Source organism: Physella acuta, unplaced genomic scaffold (assembly GCF_028476545.2).
Source record: "Physella acuta isolate Inbredline_101_S28 unplaced genomic scaffold, ASM2847654v3 ptg001394l, whole genome shotgun sequence".
Taxonomy (NCBI): domain Eukaryota; kingdom Metazoa; phylum Mollusca; class Gastropoda; family Physidae; genus Physella; species Physella acuta.
The window spans coordinates 310,526-333,267 of NW_026732909.1; the positions used below are offsets into that span (position 1 = coordinate 310,526).

The 22,742-nt window shown below is 46.0% G+C and overlaps 44 non-coding genes across 44 annotated transcripts; 22 read left to right on the forward strand and 22 right to left on the reverse strand.

Annotated features, from left to right (window-relative positions):
• Window positions 1–1,210: 1,210 nt before the first annotated feature.
• Window positions 1,211–1,282, reverse strand: Trnad-guc (transfer RNA aspartic acid (anticodon GUC)). The gene has a single exon. It is a non-coding gene; the product is annotated as a tRNA-Asp (tRNA).
• A 257-nt stretch (window positions 1,283–1,539) lies between these two features.
• Trnav-aac (transfer RNA valine (anticodon AAC)) lies at window positions 1,540–1,612 on the forward strand. Its single transcript has one exon. It is a non-coding gene; the product is annotated as a tRNA-Val (tRNA).
• Window positions 1,613–2,095: 483 nt separating this feature from the next.
• Trnad-guc (transfer RNA aspartic acid (anticodon GUC)) lies at window positions 2,096–2,167 on the reverse strand. The gene has a single exon. It is a non-coding gene; the product is annotated as a tRNA-Asp (tRNA).
• Window positions 2,168–2,424: 257 nt separating this feature from the next.
• Window positions 2,425–2,497, forward strand: Trnav-aac (transfer RNA valine (anticodon AAC)). The gene has a single exon. It is a non-coding gene; the product is annotated as a tRNA-Val (tRNA).
• A 483-nt stretch (window positions 2,498–2,980) lies between these two features.
• On the reverse strand, window positions 2,981–3,052 carry Trnad-guc (transfer RNA aspartic acid (anticodon GUC)). The gene has a single exon. It is a non-coding gene; the product is annotated as a tRNA-Asp (tRNA).
• Window positions 3,053–3,309: 257 nt separating this feature from the next.
• Trnav-aac (transfer RNA valine (anticodon AAC)) lies at window positions 3,310–3,382 on the forward strand. Its single transcript has one exon. It is a non-coding gene; the product is annotated as a tRNA-Val (tRNA).
• A 483-nt stretch (window positions 3,383–3,865) lies between these two features.
• Window positions 3,866–3,937, reverse strand: Trnad-guc (transfer RNA aspartic acid (anticodon GUC)). The gene has a single exon. It is a non-coding gene; the product is annotated as a tRNA-Asp (tRNA).
• Window positions 3,938–4,194: 257 nt separating this feature from the next.
• On the forward strand, window positions 4,195–4,267 carry Trnav-aac (transfer RNA valine (anticodon AAC)). Its single transcript has one exon. It is a non-coding gene; the product is annotated as a tRNA-Val (tRNA).
• A 483-nt stretch (window positions 4,268–4,750) lies between these two features.
• Trnad-guc (transfer RNA aspartic acid (anticodon GUC)) lies at window positions 4,751–4,822 on the reverse strand. The gene has a single exon. It is a non-coding gene; the product is annotated as a tRNA-Asp (tRNA).
• Window positions 4,823–5,079: 257 nt separating this feature from the next.
• Trnav-aac (transfer RNA valine (anticodon AAC)) lies at window positions 5,080–5,152 on the forward strand. Its single transcript has one exon. It is a non-coding gene; the product is annotated as a tRNA-Val (tRNA).
• A 483-nt stretch (window positions 5,153–5,635) lies between these two features.
• Window positions 5,636–5,707, reverse strand: Trnad-guc (transfer RNA aspartic acid (anticodon GUC)). The gene has a single exon. It is a non-coding gene; the product is annotated as a tRNA-Asp (tRNA).
• Window positions 5,708–5,964: 257 nt separating this feature from the next.
• On the forward strand, window positions 5,965–6,037 carry Trnav-aac (transfer RNA valine (anticodon AAC)). Its single transcript has one exon. It is a non-coding gene; the product is annotated as a tRNA-Val (tRNA).
• Window positions 6,038–6,520: 483 nt separating this feature from the next.
• Trnad-guc (transfer RNA aspartic acid (anticodon GUC)) lies at window positions 6,521–6,592 on the reverse strand. Its single transcript has one exon. It is a non-coding gene; the product is annotated as a tRNA-Asp (tRNA).
• A 257-nt stretch (window positions 6,593–6,849) lies between these two features.
• Trnav-aac (transfer RNA valine (anticodon AAC)) lies at window positions 6,850–6,922 on the forward strand. Its single transcript has one exon. It is a non-coding gene; the product is annotated as a tRNA-Val (tRNA).
• A 483-nt stretch (window positions 6,923–7,405) lies between these two features.
• On the reverse strand, window positions 7,406–7,477 carry Trnad-guc (transfer RNA aspartic acid (anticodon GUC)). Its single transcript has one exon. It is a non-coding gene; the product is annotated as a tRNA-Asp (tRNA).
• A 257-nt stretch (window positions 7,478–7,734) lies between these two features.
• Window positions 7,735–7,807, forward strand: Trnav-aac (transfer RNA valine (anticodon AAC)). The gene has a single exon. It is a non-coding gene; the product is annotated as a tRNA-Val (tRNA).
• Window positions 7,808–8,290: 483 nt separating this feature from the next.
• On the reverse strand, window positions 8,291–8,362 carry Trnad-guc (transfer RNA aspartic acid (anticodon GUC)). Its single transcript has one exon. It is a non-coding gene; the product is annotated as a tRNA-Asp (tRNA).
• Window positions 8,363–8,619: 257 nt separating this feature from the next.
• On the forward strand, window positions 8,620–8,692 carry Trnav-aac (transfer RNA valine (anticodon AAC)). Its single transcript has one exon. It is a non-coding gene; the product is annotated as a tRNA-Val (tRNA).
• A 483-nt stretch (window positions 8,693–9,175) lies between these two features.
• Window positions 9,176–9,247, reverse strand: Trnad-guc (transfer RNA aspartic acid (anticodon GUC)). Its single transcript has one exon. It is a non-coding gene; the product is annotated as a tRNA-Asp (tRNA).
• Window positions 9,248–9,504: 257 nt separating this feature from the next.
• Window positions 9,505–9,577, forward strand: Trnav-aac (transfer RNA valine (anticodon AAC)). Its single transcript has one exon. It is a non-coding gene; the product is annotated as a tRNA-Val (tRNA).
• A 483-nt stretch (window positions 9,578–10,060) lies between these two features.
• Trnad-guc (transfer RNA aspartic acid (anticodon GUC)) lies at window positions 10,061–10,132 on the reverse strand. Its single transcript has one exon. It is a non-coding gene; the product is annotated as a tRNA-Asp (tRNA).
• A 257-nt stretch (window positions 10,133–10,389) lies between these two features.
• On the forward strand, window positions 10,390–10,462 carry Trnav-aac (transfer RNA valine (anticodon AAC)). Its single transcript has one exon. It is a non-coding gene; the product is annotated as a tRNA-Val (tRNA).
• Window positions 10,463–10,945: 483 nt separating this feature from the next.
• Window positions 10,946–11,017, reverse strand: Trnad-guc (transfer RNA aspartic acid (anticodon GUC)). Its single transcript has one exon. It is a non-coding gene; the product is annotated as a tRNA-Asp (tRNA).
• Window positions 11,018–11,275: 258 nt separating this feature from the next.
• Window positions 11,276–11,348, forward strand: Trnav-aac (transfer RNA valine (anticodon AAC)). The gene has a single exon. It is a non-coding gene; the product is annotated as a tRNA-Val (tRNA).
• Window positions 11,349–12,716: 1,368 nt separating this feature from the next.
• Window positions 12,717–12,788, reverse strand: Trnad-guc (transfer RNA aspartic acid (anticodon GUC)). The gene has a single exon. It is a non-coding gene; the product is annotated as a tRNA-Asp (tRNA).
• A 257-nt stretch (window positions 12,789–13,045) lies between these two features.
• On the forward strand, window positions 13,046–13,118 carry Trnav-aac (transfer RNA valine (anticodon AAC)). Its single transcript has one exon. It is a non-coding gene; the product is annotated as a tRNA-Val (tRNA).
• Window positions 13,119–13,601: 483 nt separating this feature from the next.
• On the reverse strand, window positions 13,602–13,673 carry Trnad-guc (transfer RNA aspartic acid (anticodon GUC)). Its single transcript has one exon. It is a non-coding gene; the product is annotated as a tRNA-Asp (tRNA).
• Window positions 13,674–13,931: 258 nt separating this feature from the next.
• Trnav-aac (transfer RNA valine (anticodon AAC)) lies at window positions 13,932–14,004 on the forward strand. The gene has a single exon. It is a non-coding gene; the product is annotated as a tRNA-Val (tRNA).
• Window positions 14,005–14,816: 812 nt separating this feature from the next.
• On the forward strand, window positions 14,817–14,889 carry Trnav-aac (transfer RNA valine (anticodon AAC)). The gene has a single exon. It is a non-coding gene; the product is annotated as a tRNA-Val (tRNA).
• A 483-nt stretch (window positions 14,890–15,372) lies between these two features.
• On the reverse strand, window positions 15,373–15,444 carry Trnad-guc (transfer RNA aspartic acid (anticodon GUC)). The gene has a single exon. It is a non-coding gene; the product is annotated as a tRNA-Asp (tRNA).
• A 257-nt stretch (window positions 15,445–15,701) lies between these two features.
• Window positions 15,702–15,774, forward strand: Trnav-aac (transfer RNA valine (anticodon AAC)). The gene has a single exon. It is a non-coding gene; the product is annotated as a tRNA-Val (tRNA).
• Window positions 15,775–16,257: 483 nt separating this feature from the next.
• Trnad-guc (transfer RNA aspartic acid (anticodon GUC)) lies at window positions 16,258–16,329 on the reverse strand. The gene has a single exon. It is a non-coding gene; the product is annotated as a tRNA-Asp (tRNA).
• A 257-nt stretch (window positions 16,330–16,586) lies between these two features.
• Trnav-aac (transfer RNA valine (anticodon AAC)) lies at window positions 16,587–16,659 on the forward strand. The gene has a single exon. It is a non-coding gene; the product is annotated as a tRNA-Val (tRNA).
• Window positions 16,660–17,142: 483 nt separating this feature from the next.
• Window positions 17,143–17,214, reverse strand: Trnad-guc (transfer RNA aspartic acid (anticodon GUC)). The gene has a single exon. It is a non-coding gene; the product is annotated as a tRNA-Asp (tRNA).
• Window positions 17,215–17,471: 257 nt separating this feature from the next.
• On the forward strand, window positions 17,472–17,544 carry Trnav-aac (transfer RNA valine (anticodon AAC)). Its single transcript has one exon. It is a non-coding gene; the product is annotated as a tRNA-Val (tRNA).
• Window positions 17,545–18,027: 483 nt separating this feature from the next.
• Window positions 18,028–18,099, reverse strand: Trnad-guc (transfer RNA aspartic acid (anticodon GUC)). Its single transcript has one exon. It is a non-coding gene; the product is annotated as a tRNA-Asp (tRNA).
• Window positions 18,100–18,356: 257 nt separating this feature from the next.
• Window positions 18,357–18,429, forward strand: Trnav-aac (transfer RNA valine (anticodon AAC)). Its single transcript has one exon. It is a non-coding gene; the product is annotated as a tRNA-Val (tRNA).
• A 483-nt stretch (window positions 18,430–18,912) lies between these two features.
• On the reverse strand, window positions 18,913–18,984 carry Trnad-guc (transfer RNA aspartic acid (anticodon GUC)). The gene has a single exon. It is a non-coding gene; the product is annotated as a tRNA-Asp (tRNA).
• Window positions 18,985–19,241: 257 nt separating this feature from the next.
• Window positions 19,242–19,314, forward strand: Trnav-aac (transfer RNA valine (anticodon AAC)). The gene has a single exon. It is a non-coding gene; the product is annotated as a tRNA-Val (tRNA).
• Window positions 19,315–19,797: 483 nt separating this feature from the next.
• On the reverse strand, window positions 19,798–19,869 carry Trnad-guc (transfer RNA aspartic acid (anticodon GUC)). The gene has a single exon. It is a non-coding gene; the product is annotated as a tRNA-Asp (tRNA).
• Window positions 19,870–20,126: 257 nt separating this feature from the next.
• On the forward strand, window positions 20,127–20,199 carry Trnav-aac (transfer RNA valine (anticodon AAC)). Its single transcript has one exon. It is a non-coding gene; the product is annotated as a tRNA-Val (tRNA).
• A 483-nt stretch (window positions 20,200–20,682) lies between these two features.
• Trnad-guc (transfer RNA aspartic acid (anticodon GUC)) lies at window positions 20,683–20,754 on the reverse strand. The gene has a single exon. It is a non-coding gene; the product is annotated as a tRNA-Asp (tRNA).
• A 257-nt stretch (window positions 20,755–21,011) lies between these two features.
• Window positions 21,012–21,084, forward strand: Trnav-aac (transfer RNA valine (anticodon AAC)). The gene has a single exon. It is a non-coding gene; the product is annotated as a tRNA-Val (tRNA).
• A 1,368-nt stretch (window positions 21,085–22,452) lies between these two features.
• Trnad-guc (transfer RNA aspartic acid (anticodon GUC)) lies at window positions 22,453–22,524 on the reverse strand. The gene has a single exon. It is a non-coding gene; the product is annotated as a tRNA-Asp (tRNA).
• Window positions 22,525–22,742: the final 218 nt, after the last annotated feature.

The following is a 22,742-nucleotide window of genomic DNA, read 5'->3' on the forward strand; positions in this document are numbered from 1 at the left end:
AGGTAGGGGCGACATTGGTTTCTTTCATTGGAAACAAAGCATGATCCGCTTTTGTTTGAAGACAAAAATCATCCTAAATCGACAGCTCAAATGCAATGCCCATCCTGACTATGCTACGTGAAACGCTGTGCGACAATGAGCGTGTTTTCCTTGAAGCTGCACATTTTTCTAGTGCCATCTTACGTGTTTGCGTCTCTGGAAAGAATCAGCAGCCCGGTAAGACCGCGGTCATGCCAACATGCTCATTTCACCGGCAAAATAAAAACTCTGGCCACGTGATGGTCACGCAAATAAAATGATAAAAAAGCAAGAAAAAAAGAAGTGCCTCCCCGGCGGGGAATCGAACCCCGGTCTCCCACGTGACAGGCGGGGATACTTACCACTATACTACCGAGGACACATGATTCGATGACAGACAGCACGAGTCAGCCTAGTCCGACGTTAAAGTAAGTAAACACAGATTTGGATGCACGTTTTCTACTGCAGCTCATGCAGTGTTTTCATGCGTGCATCTCCTCGTCCCCCTTGAAATCGGGAATAACAAGCGGAAAACCAGCATCCAAAAGCCACTGATAGTTTTTAAAGGTGAATCTTATTGATGTGACAAAACGCAAAACTACAAAATCACTGACACGTGTTATTCGGTAGTCATGCGTTTCCGTAGTGTAGTGGCTATCACATCCGCCTAACACGCGGAAGGTCCTGCGTTCAAGCCCCAGCGGAAACATTTTTTGTTGTTGCTTGGTTTATTTTTCTTTACTGTGAAGCACTTTAAGAAAACCAAACTGTCGGACTCTACCCAGTCTAAGCTTCAGGTGCCACTCACTAACGCATCAGCACTCGTGCCTTATACCTTTCAAAGAAATTCACACACGACAGGCAAGCAGGTAGGGGCGACATTGGTTTCTTTCATTGGAAACAAAGCATGATCCGCTTTTGTTTGAAGACAAAAATCATCCTAAATCGACAGCTCAAATGCAATGCCCATCCTGACTATGCTACGTGAAACGCTGTGCGACAATGAGCGTGTTTTCCTTGAAGCTGCACATCTTTCTAGTGCCATCTTACGTGTTTGCGTCTCTGGAAAGAATCAGCAGCCCGGTAAGACCGCGGTCATGCCAACATGCTCATTTCACCGGCAAAATAAAAACTCTGGCCACGTGATGGTCACGCAATCAAAATGATAAAAAAGCAAGAAAAAAAGAAGTGCCTCCCCGGCGGGGAATCGAACCCCGGTCTCCCGCGTGACAGGCGGGGATACTTACCACTATACTACCGAGGACACATGATTCGATGACAGACAGCACGAGTCAGCCTAGTCCGACGTTAAAGTAAGTAAACACAGATTTGGATGCACGTTTTCTACTGCAGCTCATGCAGTGTTTTCATGCGTGCATCTCCTCGTCCCCCTTGAAATCGGGAATAACAAGCGGAAAACCAGCATCCAAAAGCCACTGATAGTTTTTAAAGGTGAATCTTATTGATGTGACAAAACGCAAAACTACAAAATCACTGACACGTGTTATTCGGTAGTCATGCGTTTCCGTAGTGTAGTGGCTATCACATCCGCCTAACACGCGGAAGGTCCTGGGTTCAAGCCCCAGCGGAAACATTTTTTGTTGTTGCTTGGTTTATTTTTCTTTACTGGGAAGCACTTTAAGAAAACCAAACTGTCGGACTCTACCCAGTCTAAGCTTCAGGTGCCACTCACTAACGCATCAGCACTCGTGCCTTATACCTTTCAAAGAAATTCACACACGACAGGCAAGCAGGTAGGGGCGACATTGGTTTCTTTCATTGGAAACAAAGCATGATCCGCTTTTGTTTGAAGACAAAAATCATCCTAAATCGACAGCTCAAATGCAATGCCCATCCTGACTATGCTACGTGAAACGCTGTGCGACAATGAGCGTGTTTTCCTTGAAGCTGCACATTTTTCTAGTGCCATCTTACGTGTTTGCGTCTCTGGAAAGAATCAGCAGCCCGGTAAGACCGCGGTCATGCCAACATGCTCATTTCACCGGCAAAATAAAAACTCTGGCCACGTGATGGTCACGCAAATAAAATGATAAAAAAGCAAGAAAAAAAGAAGTGCCTCCCCGGCGGGGAATCGAACCCCGGTCTCCCGCGTGACAGGCGGGGATACTTACCACTATACTACCGAGGACACATGATTCGATGACAGACAGCACGAGTCAGCCTAGTCCGACGTTAAAGTAAGTAAACACAGATTTGGATGCACGTTTTCTACTGCAGCTCATGCAGTGTTTTCATGCGTGCATCTCCTCGTCCCCCTTGAAATCGGGAATAACAAGCGGAAAACCAGCATCCAAAAGCCACTGATAGTTTTTAAAGGTGAATCTTATTGATGTGACAAAACGCAAAACTACAAAATCACTGACACGTGTTATTCGGTAGTCATGCGTTTCCGTAGTGTAGTGGCTATCACATCCGCCTAACACGCGGAAGGTCCTGGGTTCAAGCCCCAGCGGAAACATTTTTTGTTGTTGCTTGGTTTATTTTTCTTTACTGGGAAGCACTTTAAGAAAACCAAACTGTCGGACTCTACCCAGTCTAAGCTTCAGGTGCCACTCACTAACGCATCAGCACTCGTGCCTTATACCTTTCAAAGAAATTCACACACGACAGGCAAGCAGGTAGGGGCGACATTGGTTTCTTTCATTGGAAACAAAGCATGATCCGCTTTTGTTTGAAGACAAAAATCATCCTAAATCGACAGCTCAAATGCAATGCCCATCCTGACTATGCTACGTGAAACGCTGTGCGACAATGAGCGTGTTTTCCTTGAAGCTGCACATCTTTCTAGTGCCATCTTACGTGTTTGCGTCTCTGGAAAGAATCAGCAGCCCGGTAAGACCGCGGTCATGCCAACATGCTCATTTCACCGGCAAAATAAAAACTCTGGCCACGTGATGGTCACGCAATCAAAATGATAAAAAAGCAAGAAAAAAAGAAGTGCCTCCCCGGCGGGGAATCGAACCCCGGTCTCCCGCGTGACAGGCGGGGATACTTACCACTATACTACCGAGGACACATGATTCGATGACAGACAGCACGAGTCAGCCTAGTCCGACGTTAAAGTAAGTAAACACAGATTTGGATGCACGTTTTCTACTGCAGCTCATGCAGTGTTTTCATGCGTGCATCTCCTCGTCCCCCTTGAAATCGGGAATAACAAGCGGAAAACCAGCATCCAAAAGCCACTGATAGTTTTTAAAGGTGAATCTTATTGATGTGACAAAACGCAAAACTACAAAATCACTGACACGTGTTATTCGGTAGTCATGCGTTTCCGTAGTGTAGTGGCTATCACATCCGCCTAACACGCGGAAGGTCCTGGGTTCAAGCCCCAGCGGAAACATTTTTTGTTGTTGCTTGGTTTATTTTTCTTTACTGGGAAGCACTTTAAGAAAACCAAACTGTCGGACTCTACCCAGTCTAAGCTTCAGGTGCCACTCACTAACGCATCAGCACTCGTGTCTTATACCTTTCAAAGAAATTGACACACGACAGGCAAGCAGGTAGGGGCGACATTGGTTTCTTTCATTGGAAACAAAGCATGATCCGCTTTTGTTTGAAGACAAAAATCATCCTAAATCGACAGCTCAAATGCAATGCCCATCCTGACTATGCTACGTGAAACGCTGTGCGACAATGAGCGTGTTTTCCTTGAAGCTGCACATCTTTCTAGTGCCATCTTACGTGTTTGCGTCTCTGGAAAGAATCAGCAGCCCGGTAAGACCGCGGTCATGCCAACATGCTCATTTCACCGGCAAAATAAAAACTCTGGCCACGTGATGGTCACGCAATCAAAATGATAAAAAAGCAAGAAAAAAAGAAGTGCCTCCCCGGCGGGGAATCGAACCCCGGTCTCCCGCGTGACAGGCGGGGATACTTACCACTATACTACCGAGGACACATGATTCGATGACAGACAGCACGAGTCAGCCTAGTCCGACGTTAAAGTAAGTAAACACAGATTTGGATGCACGTTTTCTACTGCAGCTCATGCAGTGTTTTCATGCGTGCATCTCCTCGTCCCCCTTGAAATCGGGAATAACAAGCGGAAAACCAGCATCCAAAAGCCACTGATAGTTTTTAAAGGTGAATCTTATTGATGTGACAAAACGCAAAACTACAAAATCACTGACACGTGTTATTCGGTAGTCATGCGTTTCCGTAGTGTAGTGGCTATCACATCCGCCTAACACGCGGAAGGTCCTGGGTTCAAGCCCCAGCGGAAACATTTTTTGTTGTTGCTTGGTTTATTTTTCTTTACTGGGAAGCACTTTAAGAAAACCAAACTGTCGGACTCTACCCAGTCTAAGCTTCAGGTGCCACTCACTAACGCATCAGCACTCGTGCCTTATACCTTTCAAAGAAATTCACACACGACAGGCAAGCAGGTAGGGGCGACATTGGTTTCTTTCATTGGAAACAAAGCATGATCCGCTTTTGTTTGAAGACAAAAATCATCCTAAATCGACAGCTCAAATGCAATGCCCATCCTGACTATGCTACGTGAAACGCTGTGCGACAATGAGCGTGTTTTCCTTGAAGCTGCACATCTTTCTAGTGCCATCTTACGTGTTTGCGTCTCTGGAAAGAATCAGCAGCCCGGTAAGACCGCGGTCATGCCAACATGCTCATTTCACCGGCAAAATAAAAACTCTGGCCACGTGATGGTCACGCAATCAAAATGATAAAAAAGCAAGAAAAAAAGAAGTGCCTCCCCGGCGGGGAATCGAACCCCGGTCTCCCGCGTGACAGGCGGGGATACTTACCACTATACTACCGAGGACACATGATTCGATGACAGACAGCACGAGTCAGCCTAGTCCGACGTTAAAGTAAGTAAACACAGATTTGGATGCACGTTTTCTACTGCAGCTCATGCAGTGTTTTCATGCGTGCATCTCCTCGTCCCCCTTGAAATCGGGAATAACAAGCGGAAAACCAGCATCCAAAAGCCACTGATAGTTTTTAAAGGTGAATCTTATTGATGTGACAAAACGCAAAACTACAAAATCACTGACACGTGTTATTCGGTAGTCATGCGTTTCCGTAGTGTAGTGGCTATCACATCCGCCTAACACGCGGAAGGTCCTGGGTTCAAGCCCCAGCGGAAACATTTTTTGTTGTTGCTTGGTTTATTTTTCTTTACTGGGAAGCACTTTAAGAAAACCAAACTGTCGGACTCTACCCAGTCTAAGCTTCAGGTGCCACTCACTAACGCATCAGCACTCGTGCCTTATACCTTTCAAAGAAATTCACACACGACAGGCAAGCAGGTAGGGGCGACATTGGTTTCTTTCATTGGAAACAAAGCATGATCCGCTTTTGTTTGAAGACAAAAATCATCCTAAATCGACAGCTCAAATGCAATGCCCATCCTGACTATGCTACGTGAAACGCTGTGCGACAATGAGCGTGTTTTCCTTGAAGCTGCACATTTTTCTAGTGCCATCTTACGTGTTTGCGTCTCTGGAAAGAATCAGCAGCCCGGTAAGACCGCGGTCATGCCAACATGCTCATTTCACCGGCAAAATAAAAACTCTGGCCACGTGATGGTCACGCAAATAAAATGATAAAAAAGCAAGAAAAAAAGAAGTGCCTCCCCGGCGGGGAATCGAACCCCGGTCTCCCGCGTGACAGGCGGGGATACTTACCACTATACTACCGAGGACACATGATTCGATGACAGACAGCACGAGTCAGCCTAGTCCGACGTTAAAGTAAGTAAACACAGATTTGGATGCACGTTTTCTACTGCAGCTCATGCAGTGTTTTCATGCGTGCATCTCCTCGTCCCCCTTGAAATCGGGAATAACAAGCGGAAAACCAGCATCCAAAAGCCACTGATAGTTTTTAAAGGTGAATCTTATTGATGTGACAAAACGCAAAACTACAAAATCACTGACACGTGTTATTCGGTAGTCATGCGTTTCCGTAGTGTAGTGGCTATCACATCCGCCTAACACGCGGAAGGTCCTGGGTTCAAGCCCCAGCGGAAACATTTTTTGTTGTTGCTTGGTTTATTTTTCTTTACTGGGAAGCACTTTAAGAAAACCAAACTGTCGGACTCTACCCAGTCTAAGCTTCAGGTGCCACTCACTAACGCATCAGCACTCGTGCCTTATACCTTTCAAAGAAATTCACACACGACAGGCAAGCAGGTAGGGGCGACATTGGTTTCTTTCATTGGAAACAAAGCATGATCCGCTTTTGTTTGAAGACAAAAATCATCCTAAATCGACAGCTCAAATGCAATGCCCATCCTGACTATGCTACGTGAAACGCTGTGCGACAATGAGCGTGTTTTCCTTGAAGCTGCACATCTTTCTAGTGCCATCTTACGTGTTTGCGTCTCTGGAAAGAATCAGCAGCCCGGTAAGACCGCGGTCATGCCAACATGCTCATTTCACCGGCAAAATAAAAACTCTGGCCACGTGATGGTCACGCAATCAAAATGATAAAAAAGCAAGAAAAAAAGAAGTGCCTCCCCGGCGGGGAATCGAACCCCGGTCTCCCGCGTGACAGGCGGGGATACTTACCACTATACTACCGAGGACACATGATTCGATGACAGACAGCACGAGTCAGCCTAGTCCGACGTTAAAGTAAGTAAACACAGATTTGGATGCACGTTTTCTACTGCAGCTCATGCAGTGTTTTCATGCGTGCATCTCCTCGTCCCCCTTGAAATCGGGAATAACAAGCGGAAAACCAGCATCCAAAAGCCACTGATAGTTTTTAAAGGTGAATCTTATTGATGTGACAAAACGCAAAACTACAAAATCACTGACACGTGTTATTCGGTAGTCATGCGTTTCCGTAGTGTAGTGGCTATCACATCCGCCTAACACGCGGAAGGTCCTGGGTTCAAGCCCCAGCGGAAACATTTTTTGTTGTTGCTTGGTTTATTTTTCTTTACTGGGAAGCACTTTAAGAAAACCAAACTGTCGGACTCTACCCAGTCTAAGCTTCAGGTGCCACTCACTAACGCATCAGCACTCGTGCCTTATACCTTTCAAAGAAATTGACACACGACAGGCAAGCAGGTAGGGGCGACATTGGTTTCTTTCATTGGAAACAAAGCATGATCCGCTTTTGTTTGAAGACAAAAATCATCCTAAATCGACAGCTCAAATGCAATGCCCATCCTGACTATGCTACGTGAAACGCTGTGCGACAATGAGCGTGTTTTCCTTGAAGCTGCACATCTTTCTAGTGCCATCTTACGTGTTTGCGTCTCTGGAAAGAATCAGCAGCCCGGTAAGACCGCGGTCATGCCAACATGCTCATTTCACCGGCAAAATAAAAACTCTGGCCACGTGATGGTCACGCAATCAAAATGATAAAAAAGCAAGAAAAAAAGAAGTGCCTCCCCGGCGGGGAATCGAACCCCGGTCTCCCGCGTGACAGGCGGGGATACTTACCACTGTACTACCGAGGACACATGATTCGATGACAGACAGCACGAGTCAGCCTAGTCCGACGTTAAAGTAAGTAAACACAGATTTGGATGCACGTTTTCTACTGCAGCTCATGCAGTGTTTTCATGCGTGCATCTCCTCGTCCCCCTTGAAATCGGGAATAACAAGCGGAAAACCAGCATCCAAAAGCCACTGATAGTTTTTAAAGGTGAATCTTATTGATGTGACAAAACGCAAAACTACAAAATCACTGACACGTGTTATTAGGTAGTCATGCGTTTCCGTAGTGTAGTGGCTATCACATCCGCCTAACACGCGGAAGGTCCTGGGTTCAAGCCCCAGCGGAAACATTTTTTGTTGTTGCTTGGTTTATTTTTCTTTACTGGGAAGCACTTTAAGAAAACCAAACTGTCGGACTCTACCCAGTCTAAGCTTCAGGTGCCACTCACTAACGCATCAGCACTCGTGCCTTATACCTTTCAAAGAAATTGACACACGACAGGCAAGCAGGTAGGGGCGACATTGGTTTCTTTCATTGGAAACAAAGCATGATCCGCTTTTGTTTGAAGACAAAAATCATCCTAAATCGACAGCTCAAATGCAATGCCCATCCTGACTATGCTACGTGAAACGCTGTGCGACAATGAGCGTGTTTTCCTTGAAGCTGCACATCTTTCTAGTGCCATCTTACGTGTTTGCGTCTCTGGAAAGAATCAGCAGCCCGGTAAGACCGCGGTCATGCCAACATGCTCATTTCACCGGCAAAATAAAAACTCTGGCCACGTGATGGTCACGCAATCAAAATGATAAAAAAGCAAGAAAAAAAGAAGTGCCTCCCCGGCGGGGAATCGAACCCCGGTCTCCCGCGTGACAGGCGGGGATACTTACCACTATACTACCGAGGACACATGATTCGATGACAGACAGCACGAGTCAGCCTAGTCCGACGTTAAAGTAAGTAAACACAGATTTGGATGCACGTTTTCTACTGCAGCTCATGCAGTGTTTTCATGCGTGCATCTCCTCGTCCCCCTTGAAATCGGGAATAACAAGCGGAAAACCAGCATCCAAAAGCCACTGATAGTTTTTAAAGGTGAATCTTATTGATGTGACAAAACGCAAAACTACAAAATCACTGACACGTGTTATTCGGTAGTCATGCGTTTCCGTAGTGTAGTGGCTATCACATCCGCCTAACACGCGGAAGGTCCTGGGTTCAAGCCCCAGCGGAAACATTTTTTGTTGTTGCTTGGTTTATTTTTCTTTACTGGGAAGCACTTTAAGAAAACCAAACTGTCGGACTCTACCCAGTCTAAGCTTCAGGTGCCACTCACTAACGCATCAGCACTCGTGCCTTATACCTTTCAAAGAAATTCACACACGACAGGCAAGCAGGTAGGGGCGACATTGGTTTCTTTCATTGGAAACAAAGCATGATCCGCTTTTGTTTGAAGACAAAAATCATCCTAAATCGACAGCTCAAATGCAATGCCCATCCTGACTATGCTACGTGAAACGCTGTGCGACAATGAGCGTGTTTTCCTTGAAGCTGCACATTTTTCTAGTGCCATCTTACGTGTTTGCGTCTCTGGAAAGAATCAGCAGCCCGGTAAGACCGCGGTCATGCCAACATGCTCATTTCACCGGCAAAATAAAAACTCTGGCCACGTGATGGTCACGCAATCAAAATGATAAAAAAGCAAGAAAAAAAGAAGTGCCTCCCCGGCGGGGAATCGAACCCCGGTCTCCCGCGTGACAGGCGGGGATACTTACCACTATACTACCGAGGACACATGATTCGATGACAGACAGCACGAGTCAGCCTAGTCCGACGTTAAAGTAAGTAAACACAGATTTGGATGCACGTTTTCTACTGCAGCTCATGCAGTGTTTTCATGCGTGCATCTCCTCGTCCCCCTTGAAATCGGGAATAACAAGCGGAAAACCAGCATCCAAAAGCCACTGATAGTTTTTAAAGGTGAATCTTATTGATGTGACAAAACGCAAAACTACAAAATCACTGACACGTGTTATTCGGTAGTCATGCGTTTCCGTAGTGTAGTGGCTATCACATCCGCCTAACACGCGGAAGGTCCTGGGTTCAAGCCCCAGCGGAAACATTTTTTGTTGTTGCTTGGTTTATTTTTCTTTACTGGGAAGCACTTTAAGAAAACCAAACTGTCGGACTCTACCCAGTCTAAGCTTCAGGTGCCACTCACTAACGCATCAGCACTCGTGCCTTATACCTTTCAAAGAAATTCACACACGACAGGCAAGCAGGTAGGGGCGACATTGGTTTCTTTCATTGGAAACAAAGCATGATCCGCTTTTGTTTGAAGACAAAAATCATCCTAAATCGACAGCTCAAATGCAATGCCCATCCTGACTATGCTACGTGAAACGCTGTGCGACAATGAGCGTGTTTTCCTTGAAGCTGCACATTTTTCTAGTGCCATCTTACGTGTTTGCGTCTCTGGAAAGAATCAGCAGCCCGGTAAGACCGCGGTCATGCCAACATGCTCATTTCACCGGCAAAATAAAAACTCTGGCCACGTGATGGTCACGCAAATAAAATGATAAAAAAGCAAGAAAAAAAGAAGTGCCTCCCCGGCGGGGAATCGAACCCCGGTCTCCCGCGTGACAGGCGGGGATACTTACCACTATACTACCGAGGACACATGATTCGATGACAGACAGCACGAGTCAGCCTAGTCCGACGTTAAAGTAAGTAAACACAGATTTGGATGCACGTTTTCTACTGCAGCTCATGCAGTGTTTTCATGCGTGCATCTCCTCGTCCCCCTTGAAATCGGGAATAACAAGCGGAAAACCAGCATCCAAAAGCCACTGATAGTTTTTAAAGGTGAATCTTATTGATGTGAAAAAACGCAAAACTACAAAATCACTGACACGTGTTATTAGGTAGTCATGCGTTTCCGTAGTGTAGTGGCTATCACATCCGCCTAACACGCGGAAGGTCCTGGGTTCAAGCCCCAGCGGAAACATTTTTTGTTGTTGCTTGGTTTATTTTTCTTTACTGGGAAGCACTTTAAGAAAACCAAACTGTCGGACTCTACCCAGTCTAAGCTTCAGGTGCCACTCACTAACGCATCAGCACTCGTGCCTTATACCTTTCAAAGAAATTCACACACGACAGGCAAGCAGGTAGGGGCGACATTGGTTTCTTTCATTGGAAACAAAGCATGATCCGCTTTTGTTTGAAGACAAAAATCATCCTAAATCGACAGCTCAAATGCAATGCCCATCCTGACTATGCTACGTGAAACGCTGTGCGACAATGAGCGTGTTTTCCTTGAAGCTGCACATTTTTCTAGTGCCATCTTACGTGTTTGCGTCTCTGGAAAGAATCAGCAGCCCGGTAAGACCGCGGTCATGCCAACATGCTCATTTCACCGGCAAAATAAAAACTCTGGCCACGTGATGGTCACGCAAATAAAATGATAAAAAAGCAAGAAAAAAAGAAGTGCCTCCCCGGCGGGGAATCGAACCCCGGTCTCCCGCGTGACAGGCGGGGATACTTACCACTATACTACCGAGGACACATGATTCGATGACAGACAGCACGACTCAGCCTAGTCCGACGTTAAAGTAAGTAAACACAGATTTGGATGCACGTTTTCTACTGCAGCTCATGCAGTGTTTTCATGCGTGCATCTCCTCGTCCCCCTTCAAATCGGGAATAACAAGCGGAAAACCAGCATCCAAAAGCCACTGATAGTTTTTAAAGGTGAATCTTATTGATGTGACAAAACGCAAAAACTACAAAATCACTGACACGTGTTATTCGCTAGTCATGCGTTTCCGTAGTGTAGTGGCTATCACATCCGCCTAACACGCGGAAGGTCCTGGGTTCAAGCCCCAGCGGAAACATTTTTTGTTGTTGCTTGGTTTATTTTTCTTTACTGGGAAGCACTTTAAGAAAACCAAACTGTCGGACTCTACCCAGTCTAAGCTTCAGGTGCCACTCACTAACGCATCAGCACTCGTGCCTTATACCTTTCAAAGAAATTCACACACGACAGGCAAGCAGGTAGGGGCGACATTGGTTTCTTTCATTGGAAACAAAGCATGATCCGCTTTTGTTTGAAGACAAAAATCATCCTAAATCGACAGCTCAAATGCAATGCCCATCCTGACTATGCTACGTGAAACGCTGTGCGACAATGAGCGTGTTTTCCTTGAAGCTGCACATTTTTCTAGTGCCATCTTACGTGTTTGCGTCTCTGGAAAGAATCAGCAGCCCGGTAAGACCGCGGTCATGCCAACATGCTCATTTCACCGGCAAAATAAAAACTCTGGCCACGTGATGGTCACGCAAATAAAATGATAAAAAAGCAAGAAAAAAAGAAGTGCCTCCCCGGCGGGGAATCGAACTCCGGTCTCCCACGTGACAGGCGGGGATACTTACCACTATACTACCGAGGACACATGATTCGATGACAGACAGCACGAGTCAGCCTAGTCCGACGTTAAAGTAAGTAAACACAGATTTGGATGCACGTTTTCTACTGCAGCTCATGCAGTGTTTTCATGCGTGCATCTCCTCGTCCCCCTTGAAATCGGGAATAACAAGCGGAAAACCAGCATCCAAAAGCCACTGATAGTTTTTAAAGGTGAATCTTATTGATGTGACAAAACGCAAAACTACAAAATCACTGACACGTGTTATTCGGTAGTCATGCGTTTCCGTAGTGTAGTGGCTATCACATCCGCCTAACACGCGGAAGGTCCTGCGTTCAAGCCCCAGCGGAAACATTTTTTGTTGTTGCTTGGTTTATTTTTCTTTACTGTGAAGCACTTTAAGAAAACCAAACTGTCGGACTCTACCCAGTCTAAGCTTCAGGTGCCACTCACTAACGCATCAGCACTCGTGCCTTATACCTTTCAAAGAAATTCACACACGACAGGCAAGCAGGTAGGGGCGACATTGGTTTCTTTCATTGGAAACAAAGCATGATCCGCTTTTGTTTGAAGACAAAAATCATCCTAAATCGACAGCTCAAATGCAATGCCCATCCTGACTATGCTACGTGAAACGCTGTGCGACAATGAGCGTGTTTTCCTTGAAGCTGCACATCTTTCTAGTGCCATCTTACGTGTTTGCGTCTCTGGAAAGAATCAGCAGCCCGGTAAGACCGCGGTCATGCCAACATGCTCATTTCACCGGCAAAATAAAAACTCTGGCCACGTGATGGTCACGCAATCAAAATGATAAAAAAGCAAGAAAAAAAGAAGTGCCTCCCCGGCGGGGAATCGAACCCCGGTCTCCCGCGTGACAGGCGGGGATACTTACCACTATACTACCGAGGACACATGATTCGATGACAGACAGCACGAGTCAGCCTAGTCCGACGTTAAAGTAAGTAAACACAGATTTGGATGCACGTTTTCTACTGCAGCTCATGCAGTGTTTTCATGCGTGCATCTCCTCGTCCCCCTTGAAATCGGGAATAACAAGCGGAAAACCAGCATCCAAAAGCCACTGATAGTTTTTAAAGGTGAATCTTATTGATGTGACAAAACGCAAAACTACAAAATCACTGACACGTGTTATTCGGTAGTCATGCGTTTCCGTAGTGTAGTGGCTATCACATCCGCCTAACACGCGGAAGGTCCTGGGTTCAAGCCCCAGCGGAAACATTTTTTGTTGTTGCTTGGTTTATTTTTCTTTACTGGGAAGCACTTTAAGAAAACCAAACTGTCGGACTCTACCCAGTCTAAGCTTCAGGTGCCACTCACTAACGCATCAGCACTCGTGCCTTATACCTTTCAAAGAAATTCACACACGACAGGCAAGCAGGTAGGGGCGACATTGGTTTCTTTCATTGGAAACAAAGCATGATCCGCTTTTGTTTGAAGACAAAAATCATCCTAAATCGACAGCTCAAATGCAATGCCCATCCTGACTATGCTACGTGAAACGCTGTGCGACAATGAGCGTGTTTTCCTTGAAGCTGCACATCTTTCTAGTGCCATCTTACGTGTTTGCGTCTCTGGAAAGAATCAGCAGCCCGGTAAGACCGCGGTCATGCCAACATGCTCATTTCACCGGCAAAATAAAAACTCTGGCCACGTGATGGTCACGCAAATAAAATGATAAAAAAGCAAGAAAAAAAGAAGTGCCTCCCCGGCGGGGAATCGAACCCCGGTCTCCCGCGTGACAGGCGGGGATACTTACCACTATACTACCGAGGACACATGATTCGATGACAGACAGCACGAGTCAGCCTAGTCCGACGTTAAAGTAAGTAAACACAGATTTGGATGCACGTTTTCTACTGCAGCTCATGCAGTGTTTTCATGCGTGCATCTCCTCGTCCCCCTTGAAATCGGGAATAACAAGCGGAAAACCAGCATCCAAAAGCCACTGATAGTTTTTAAAGGTGAATCTTATTGATGTGACAAAACGCAAAAACTACAAAATCACTGACACGTGTTATTCGCTAGTCATGCGTTTCCGTAGTGTAGTGGCTATCACATCCGCCTAACACGCGGAAGGTCCTGGGTTCAAGCCCCAGCGGAAACATTTTTTGTTGTTGCTTGGTTTATTTTTCTTTACTGGGAAGCACTTTAAGAAAACCAAACTGTCGGACTCTACCCAGTCTAAGCTTCAGGTGCCACTCACTAACGCATCAGCACTCGTGCCTTATACCTTTCAAAGAAATTCACACACGACAGGCAAGCAGGTAGGGGCGACATTGGTTTCTTTCATTGGAAACAAAGCATGATCCGCTTTTGTTTGAAGACAAAAATCATCCTAAATCGACAGCTCAAATGCAATGCCCATCCTGACTATGCTACGTGAAACGCTGTGCGACAATGAGCGTGTTTTCCTTGAAGCTGCACATTTTTCTAGTGCCATCTTACGTGTTTGCGTCTCTGGAAAGAATCAGCAGCCCGGAAAGACCGCGGTCATGCCAACATGCTCATTTCACCGGCAAAATAAAAAATCTGGCCACGTGATGGTCACGCAAATAAAATGATAAAAAAGCAAGAAAAAAAGAAGTGCCTCCCCGGCGGGGAATCGAACCCCGGTCTCCCGCGTGACAGGCGGGGATACTTACCACTATACTACCGAGAACACATGATTCGATGACAGACAGCACGAGTCAGCCTAGTCCGACGTTAAAGTAAGTAAACACAGATTTGGATGCACGTTTTCTACTGCAGCTCATGCAGTGTTTTCATGCGTGCATCTCCTCGTCCCCCTTGAAATCGGGAATAACAAGCGGAAAACCAGCATCCAAAAGCCACTGATAGTTTTTAAAGGTGAATCTTATTGATGTGACAAAACGCAAAACTACAAAATCACTGACACGTGTTATTCGGTAGTCATGCGTTTCCGTAGTGTAGTGGCTATCACATCCGCCTAACACGCGGAAGGTCCTGGGTTCAAGCCCCAGCGGAAACATTTTTTGTTGTTGCTTGGTTTATTTTTCTTTACTGTGAAGCACTTTAAGAAAACCAAACTGTCGGACTCTACCCAGTCTAAGCTTCAGGTGCCACTCACTAACGCATCAGCACTCGTGCCTTATACCTTTCAAAGAAATTCACACACGACAGGCAAGCAGGTAGGGGCGACATTGGTTTCTTTCATTGGAAACAAAGCATGATCCGCTTTTGTTTGAAGACAAAAATCATCCTAAATCGACAGCTCAAATGCAATGCCCATCCTGACTATGCTACGTGAAACGCTGTGCGACAATGAGCGTGTTTTCCTTGAAGCTGCACATCTTTCTAGTGCCATCTTACGTGTTTGCGTCTCTGGAAAGAATCAGCAGCCCGGTAAGACCGCGGTCATGCCAACATGCTCATTTCACCGGCAAAATAAAAACTCTGGCCACGTGATGGTCACGCAATCAAAATGATAAAAAAGCAAGAAAAAAAGAAGTGCCTCCCCGGCGGGGAATCGAACCCCGGTCTCCCGCGTGACAGGCGGGGATACTTACCACTATACTACCGAGGACACATGATTCGATGACAGACAGCACGAGTCAGCCTAGTCCGACGTTAAAGTAAGTAAACACAGATTTGGATGCACGTTTTCTACTGCAGCTCATGCAGTGTTTTCATGCGTGCATCTCCTCGTCCCCCTTGAAATCGGGAATAACAAGCGGAAAACCAGCATCCAAAAGCCACTGATAGTTTTTAAAGGTGAATCTTATTGATGTGACAAAACGCAAAACTACAAAATCACTGACACGTGTTATTCGGTAGTCATGCGTTTCCGTAGTGTAGTGGCTATCACATCCGCCTAACACGCGGAAGGTCCTGGGTTCAAGCCCCAGCGGAAACATTTTTTGTTGTTGCTTGGTTTATTTTTCTTTACTGGGAAGCACTTTAAGAAAACCAAACTGTCGGACTCTACCCAGTCTAAGCTTCAGGTGCCACTCACTAACGCATCAGCACTCGTGCCTTATACCTTTCAAAGAAATTCACACACGACAGGCAAGCAGGTAGGGGCGACATTGGTTTCTTTCATTGGAAACAAAGCATGATCCGCTTTTGTTTGAAGACAAAAATCATCCTAAATCGACAGCTCAAATGCAATGCCCATCCTGACTATGCTACGTGAAACGCTGTGCGACAATGAGCGTGTTTTCCTTGAAGCTGCACATTTTTCTAGTGCCATCTTACGTGTTTGCGTCTCTGGAAAGAATCAGCAGCCCGGTAAGACCGCGGTCATGCCAACATGCTCATTTCACCGGCAAAATAAAAACTCTGGCCACGTGATGGTCACGCAAATAAAATGATAAAAAAGCAAGAAAAAAAGAAGTGCCTCCCCGGCGGGGAATCGAACCCCGGTCTCCCGCGTGACAGGCGGGGATACTTACCACTATACTACCGAGGACACATGATTCGATGACAGACAGCACGAGTCAGCCTAGTCCGACGTTAAAGTAAGTAAACACAGATTTGGATGCACGTTTTCTACTGCAGCTCATGCAGTGTTTTCATGCGTGCATCTCCTCGTCCCCCTTGAAATCGGGAATAACAAGCGGAAAACCAGCATCCAAAAGCCACTGATAGTTTTTAAAGGTGAATCTTATTGATGTGACAAAACGCAAAACTACAAAATCACTGACACGTGTTATTCGGTAGTCATGCGTTTCCGTAGTGTAGTGGCTATCACATCCGCCTAACACGCGGAAGGTCCTGGGTTCAAGCCCCAGCGGAAACATTTTTTGTTGTTGCTTGGTTTATTTTTCTTTACTGGGAAGCACTTTAAGAAAACCAAACTGTCGGACTCTACCCAGTCTAAGCTTCAGGTGCCACTCACTAACGCATCAGCACTCGTGCCTTATACCTTTCAAAGAAATTGACACACGACAGGCAAGCAGGTAGGGGCGACATTGGTTTCTTTCATTGGAAACAAAGCATGATCCGCTTTTGTTTGAAGACAAAAATCATCCTAAATCGACAGCTCAAATGCAATGCCCATCCTGACTATGCTACGTGAAACGCTGTGCGACAATGAGCGTGTTTTCCTTGAAGCTGCACATCTTTCTAGTGCCATCTTACGTGTTTGCGTCTCTGGAAAGAATCAGCAGCCCGGTAAGACCGCGGTCATGCCAACATGCTCATTTCACCGGCAAAATAAAAACTCTGGCCACGTGATGGTCACGCAATCAAAATGATAAAAAAGCAAGAAAAAAAGAAGTGCCTCCCCGGCGGGGAATCGAACCCCGGTCTCCCGCGTGACAGGCGGGGATACTTACCACTATACTACCGAGGACACATGATTCGATGACAGACAGCACGAGTCAGCCTAGTCCGACGTTAAAGTAAGTAAACACAGATTTGGATGCACGTTTTCTACTGCAGCTCATGCAGTGTTTTCATGCGTGCATCTCCTCGTCCCCCTTGAAATCGGGAATAACAAGCGGAAAACCAGCATCCAAAAGCCACTGATAGTTTTTAAAGGTGAATCTTATTGATGTGACAAAACGCAAAACTACAAAATCACTGACACGTGTTATTCGGTAGTCATGCGTTTCCGTAGTGTAGTGGCTATCACATCCGCCTAACACGCGGAAGGTCCTGGGTTCAAGCCCCAGCGGAAACATTTTTTGTTGTTGCTTGGTTTATTTTTCTTTACTGGGAAGCACTTTAAGAAAACCAAACTGTCGGACTCTACCCAGTCTAAGCTTCAGGTGCCACTCACTAACGCATCAGCACTCGTGCCTTATACCTTTCAAAGAAATTGACACACGACAGGCAAGCAGGTAGGGGCGACATTGGTTTCTTTCATTGGAAACAAAGCATGATCCGCTTTTGTTTGAAGACAAAAATCATCCTAAATCGACAGCTCAAATGCAATGCCCATCCTGACTATGCTACGTGAAACGCTGTGCGACAATGAGCGTGTTTTCCTTGAAGCTGCACATCTTTCTAGTGCCATCTTACGTGTTTGCGTCTCTGGAAAGAATCAGCAGCCCGGTAAGACCGCGGTCATGCCAACATGCTCATTTCACCGGCAAAATAAAAACTCTGGCCACGTGATGGTCACGCAATCAAAATGATAAAAAAGCAAGAAAAAAAGAAGTGCCTCCCCGGCGGGGAATCGAACCCCGGTCTCCCGCGTGACAGGCGGGGATACTTACCACTGTACTACCGAGGACACATGATTCGATGACAGACAGCACGAGTCAGCCTAGTCCGACGTTAAAGTAAGTAAACACAGATTTGGATGCACGTTTTCTACTGCAGCTCATGCAGTGTTTTCATGCGTGCATCTCCTCGTCCCCCTTGAAATCGGGAATAACAAGCGGAAAACCAGCATCCAAAAGCCACTGATAGTTTTTAAAGGTGAATCTTATTGATGTGACAAAACGCAAAACTACAAAATCACTGACACGTGTTATTAGGTAGTCATGCGTTTCCGTAGTGTAGTGGCTATCACATCCGCCTAACACGCGGAAGGTCCTGGGTTCAAGCCCCAGCGGAAACATTTTTTGTTGTTGCTTGGTTTATTTTTCTTTACTGGGAAGCACTTTAAGAAAACCAAACTGTCGGACTCTACCCAGTCTAAGCTTCAGGTGCCACTCACTAACGCATCAGCACTCGTGCCTTATACCTTTCAAAGAAATTCACACACGACAGGCAAGCAGGTAGGGGCGACATTGGTTTCTTTCATTGGAAACAAAGCATGATCCGCTTTTGTTTGAAGACAAAAATCATCCTAAATCGACAGCTCAAATGCAATGCCCATCCTGACTATGCTACGTGAAACGCTGTGCGACAATGAGCGTGTTTTCCTTGAAGCTGCACATCTTTCTAGTGCCATCTTACGTGTTTGCGTCTCTGGAAAGAATCAGCAGCCCGGTAAGACCGCGGTCATGCCAACATGCTCATTTCACCGGCAAAATAAAAACTCTGGCCACGTGATGGTCACGCAATCAAAATGATAAAAAAGCAAGAAAAAAAGAAGTGCCTCCCCGGCGGGGAATCGAACCCCGGTCTCCCGCGTGACAGGCGGGGATACTTACCACTATACTACCGAGGACACATGATTCGATGACAGACAGCACGAGTCAGCCTAGTCCGACGTTAAAGTAAGTAAACACAGATTTGGATGCACGTTTTCTACTGCAGCTCATGCAGTGTTTTCATGCGTGCATCTCCTCGTCCCCCTTGAAATCGGGAATAACAAGCGGAAAACCAGCATCCAAAAGCCACTGATAGTTTTTAAAGGTGAATCTTATTGATGTGACAAAACGCAAAACTACAAAATCACTGACACGTGTTATTCGGTAGTCATGCGTTTCCGTAGTGTAGTGGCTATCACATCCGCCTAACACGCGGAAGGTCCTGGGTTCAAGCCCCAGCGGAAACATTTTTTGTTGTTGCTTGGTTTATTTTTCTTTACTGGGAAGCACTTTAAGAAAACCAAACTGTCGGACTCTACCCAGTCTAAGCTTCAGGTGCCACTCACTAACGCATCAGCACTCGTGCCTTATACCTTTCAAAGAAATTCACACACGACAGGCAAGCAGGTAGGGGCGACATTGGTTTCTTTCATTGGAAACAAAGCATGATCCGCTTTTGTTTGAAGACAAAAATCATCCTAAATCGACAGCTCAAATGCAATGCCCATCCTGACTATGCTACGTGAAACGCTGTGCGACAATGAGCGTGTTTTCCTTGAAGCTGCACATTTTTCTAGTGCCATCTTACGTGTTTGCGTCTCTGGAAAGAATCAGCAGCCCGGTAAGACCGCGGTCATGCCAACATGCTCATTTCACCGGCAAAATAAAAACTCTGGCCACGTGATGGTCACGCAATCAAAATGATAAAAAAGCAAGAAAAAAAGAAGTGCCTCCCCGGCGGGGAATCGAACCCCGGTCTCCCGCGTGACAGGCGGGGATACTTACCACTATACTACCGAGGACACATGATTCGATGACAGACAGCACGAGTCAGCCTAGTCCGACGTTAAAGTAAGTAAACACAGATTTGGATGCACGTTTTCTACTGCAGCTCATGCAGTGTTTTCATGCGTGCATCTCCTCGTCCCCCTTCAAATCGGGAATAACAAGCGGAAAACCAGCATCCAAAAGCCACTGATAGTTTTTAAAGGTGAATCTTATTGATGTGACAAAACGCAAAACTACAAAATCACTGACACGTGTTATTCGGTAGTCATGCGTTTCCGTAGTGTAGTGGCTATCACATCCGCCTAACACGCGGAAGGTCCTGGGTTCAAGCCCCAGCGGAAACATTTTTTGTTGTTGCTTGGTTTATTTTTCTTTACTGGGAAGCACTTTAAGAAAACCAAACTGTCGGACTCTACCCAGTCTAAGCTTCAGGTGCCACTCACTAACGCATCAGCACTCGTGCCTTATACCTTTCAAAGAAATTCACACACGACAGGCAAGCAGGTAGGGGCGACATTGGTTTCTTTCATTGGAAACAAAGCATGATCCGCTTTTGTTTGAAGACAAAAATCATCCTAAATCGACAGCTCAAATGCAATGCCCATCCTGACTATGCTACGTGAAACGCTGTGCGACAATGAGCGTGTTTTCCTTGAAGCTGCACATTTTTCTAGTGCCATCTTACGTGTTTGCGTCTCTGGAAAGAATCAGCAGCCCGGTAAGACCGCGGTCATGCCAACATGCTCATTTCACCGGCAAAATAAAAACTCTGGCCACGTGATGGTCACGCAAATAAAATGATAAAAAAGCAAGAAAAAAAGAAGTGCCTCCCCGGCGGGGAATCGAACCCCGGTCTCCCGCGTGACAGGCGGGGATACTTACCACTATACTACCGAGGACACATGATTCGATGACAGACAGCACGAGTCAGCCTAGTCCGACGTTAAAGTAAGTAAACACAGATTTGGATGCACGTTTTCTACTGCAGCTCATGCAGTGTTTTCATGCGTGCATCTCCTCGTCCCCCTTGAAATCGGGAATAACAAGCGGAAAACCAGCATCCAAAAGCCACTGATAGTTTTTAAAGGTGAATCTTATTGATGTGAAAAAACGCAAAACTACAAAATCACTGACACGTGTTATTAGGTAGTCATGCGTTTCCGTAGTGTAGTGGCTATCACATCCGCCTAACACGCGGAAGGTCCTGGGTTCAAGCCCCAGCGGAAACATTTTTTGTTGTTGCTTGGTTTATTTTTCTTTACTGGGAAGCACTTTAAGAAAACCAAACTGTCGGACTCTACCCAGTCTAAGCTTCAGGTGCCACTCACTAACGCATCAGCACTCGTGCCTTATACCTTTCAAAGAAATTCACACACGACAGGCAAGCAGGTAGGGGCGACATTGGTTTCTTTCATTGGAAACAAAGCATGATCCGCTTTTGTTTGAAGACAAAAATCATCCTAAATCGACAGCTCAAATGCAATGCCCATCCTGACTATGCTACGTGAAACGCTGTGCGACAATGAGCGTGTTTTCCTTGAAGCTGCACATTTTTCTAGTGCCATCTTACGTGTTTGCGTCTCTGGAAAGAATCAGCAGCCCGGTAAGACCGCGGTCATGCCAACATGCTCATTTCACCGGCAAAATAAAAACTCTGGCCACGTGATGGTCACGCAAATAAAATGATAAAAAAGCAAGAAAAAAAGAAGTGCCTCCCCGGCGGGGAATCGAACCCCGGTCTCCCACGTGACAGGCGGGGATACTTACCACTATACTACCGAGGACACATGATTCGATGACAGACAGCACGAGTCAGCCTAGTCCGACGTTAAAGTAAGTAAACACAGATTTGGATGCACGTTTTCTACTGCAGCTCATGCAGTGTTTTCATGCGTGCATCTCCTCGTCCCCCTTGAAATCGGGAATAACAAGCGGAAAACCAGCATCCAAAAGCCACTGATAGTTTTTAAAGGTGAATCTTATTGATGTGACAAAACGCAAAACTACAAAATCACTGACACGTGTTATTCGGTAGTCATGCGTTTCCGTAGTGTAGTGGCTATCACATCCGCCTAACACGCGGAAGGTCCTGCGTTCAAGCCCCAGCGGAAACATTTTTTGTTGTTGCTTGGTTTATTTTTCTTTACTGTGAAGCACTTTAAGAAAACCAAACTGTCGGACTCTACCCAGTCTAAGCTTCAGGTGCCACTCACTAACGCATCAGCACTCGTGCCTTATACCTTTCAAAGAAATTCACACACGACAGGCAAGCAGGTAGGGGCGACATTGGTTTCTTTCATTGGAAACAAAGCATGATCCGCTTTTGTTTGAAGACAAAAATCATCCTAAATCGACAGCTCAAATGCAATGCCCATCCTGACTATGCTACGTGAAACGCTGTGCGACAATGAGCGTGTTTTCCTTGAAGCTGCACATCTTTCTAGTGCCATCTTACGTGTTTGCGTCTCTGGAAAGAATCAGCAGCCCGGTAAGACCGCGGTCATGCCAACATGCTCATTTCACCGGCAAAATAAAAACTCTGGCCACGTGATGGTCACGCAATCAAAATGATAAAAAAGCAAGAAAAAAAGAAGTGCCTCCCCGGCGGGGAATCGAACCCCGGTCTCCCGCGTGACAGGCGGGGATACTTACCACTATACTACCGAGGACACATGATTCGATGACAGACAGCACGAGTCAGCCTAGTCCGACGTTAAAGTAAGTAAACACAGATTTGGATGCACGTTTTCTACTGCAGCTCATGCAGTGTTTTCATGCGTGCATCTCCTCGTCCCCCTTGAAATCGGGAATAACAAGCGGAAAACCAGCATCCAAAAGCCACTGATAGTTTTTAAAGGTGAATCTTATTGATGTGACAAAACGCAAA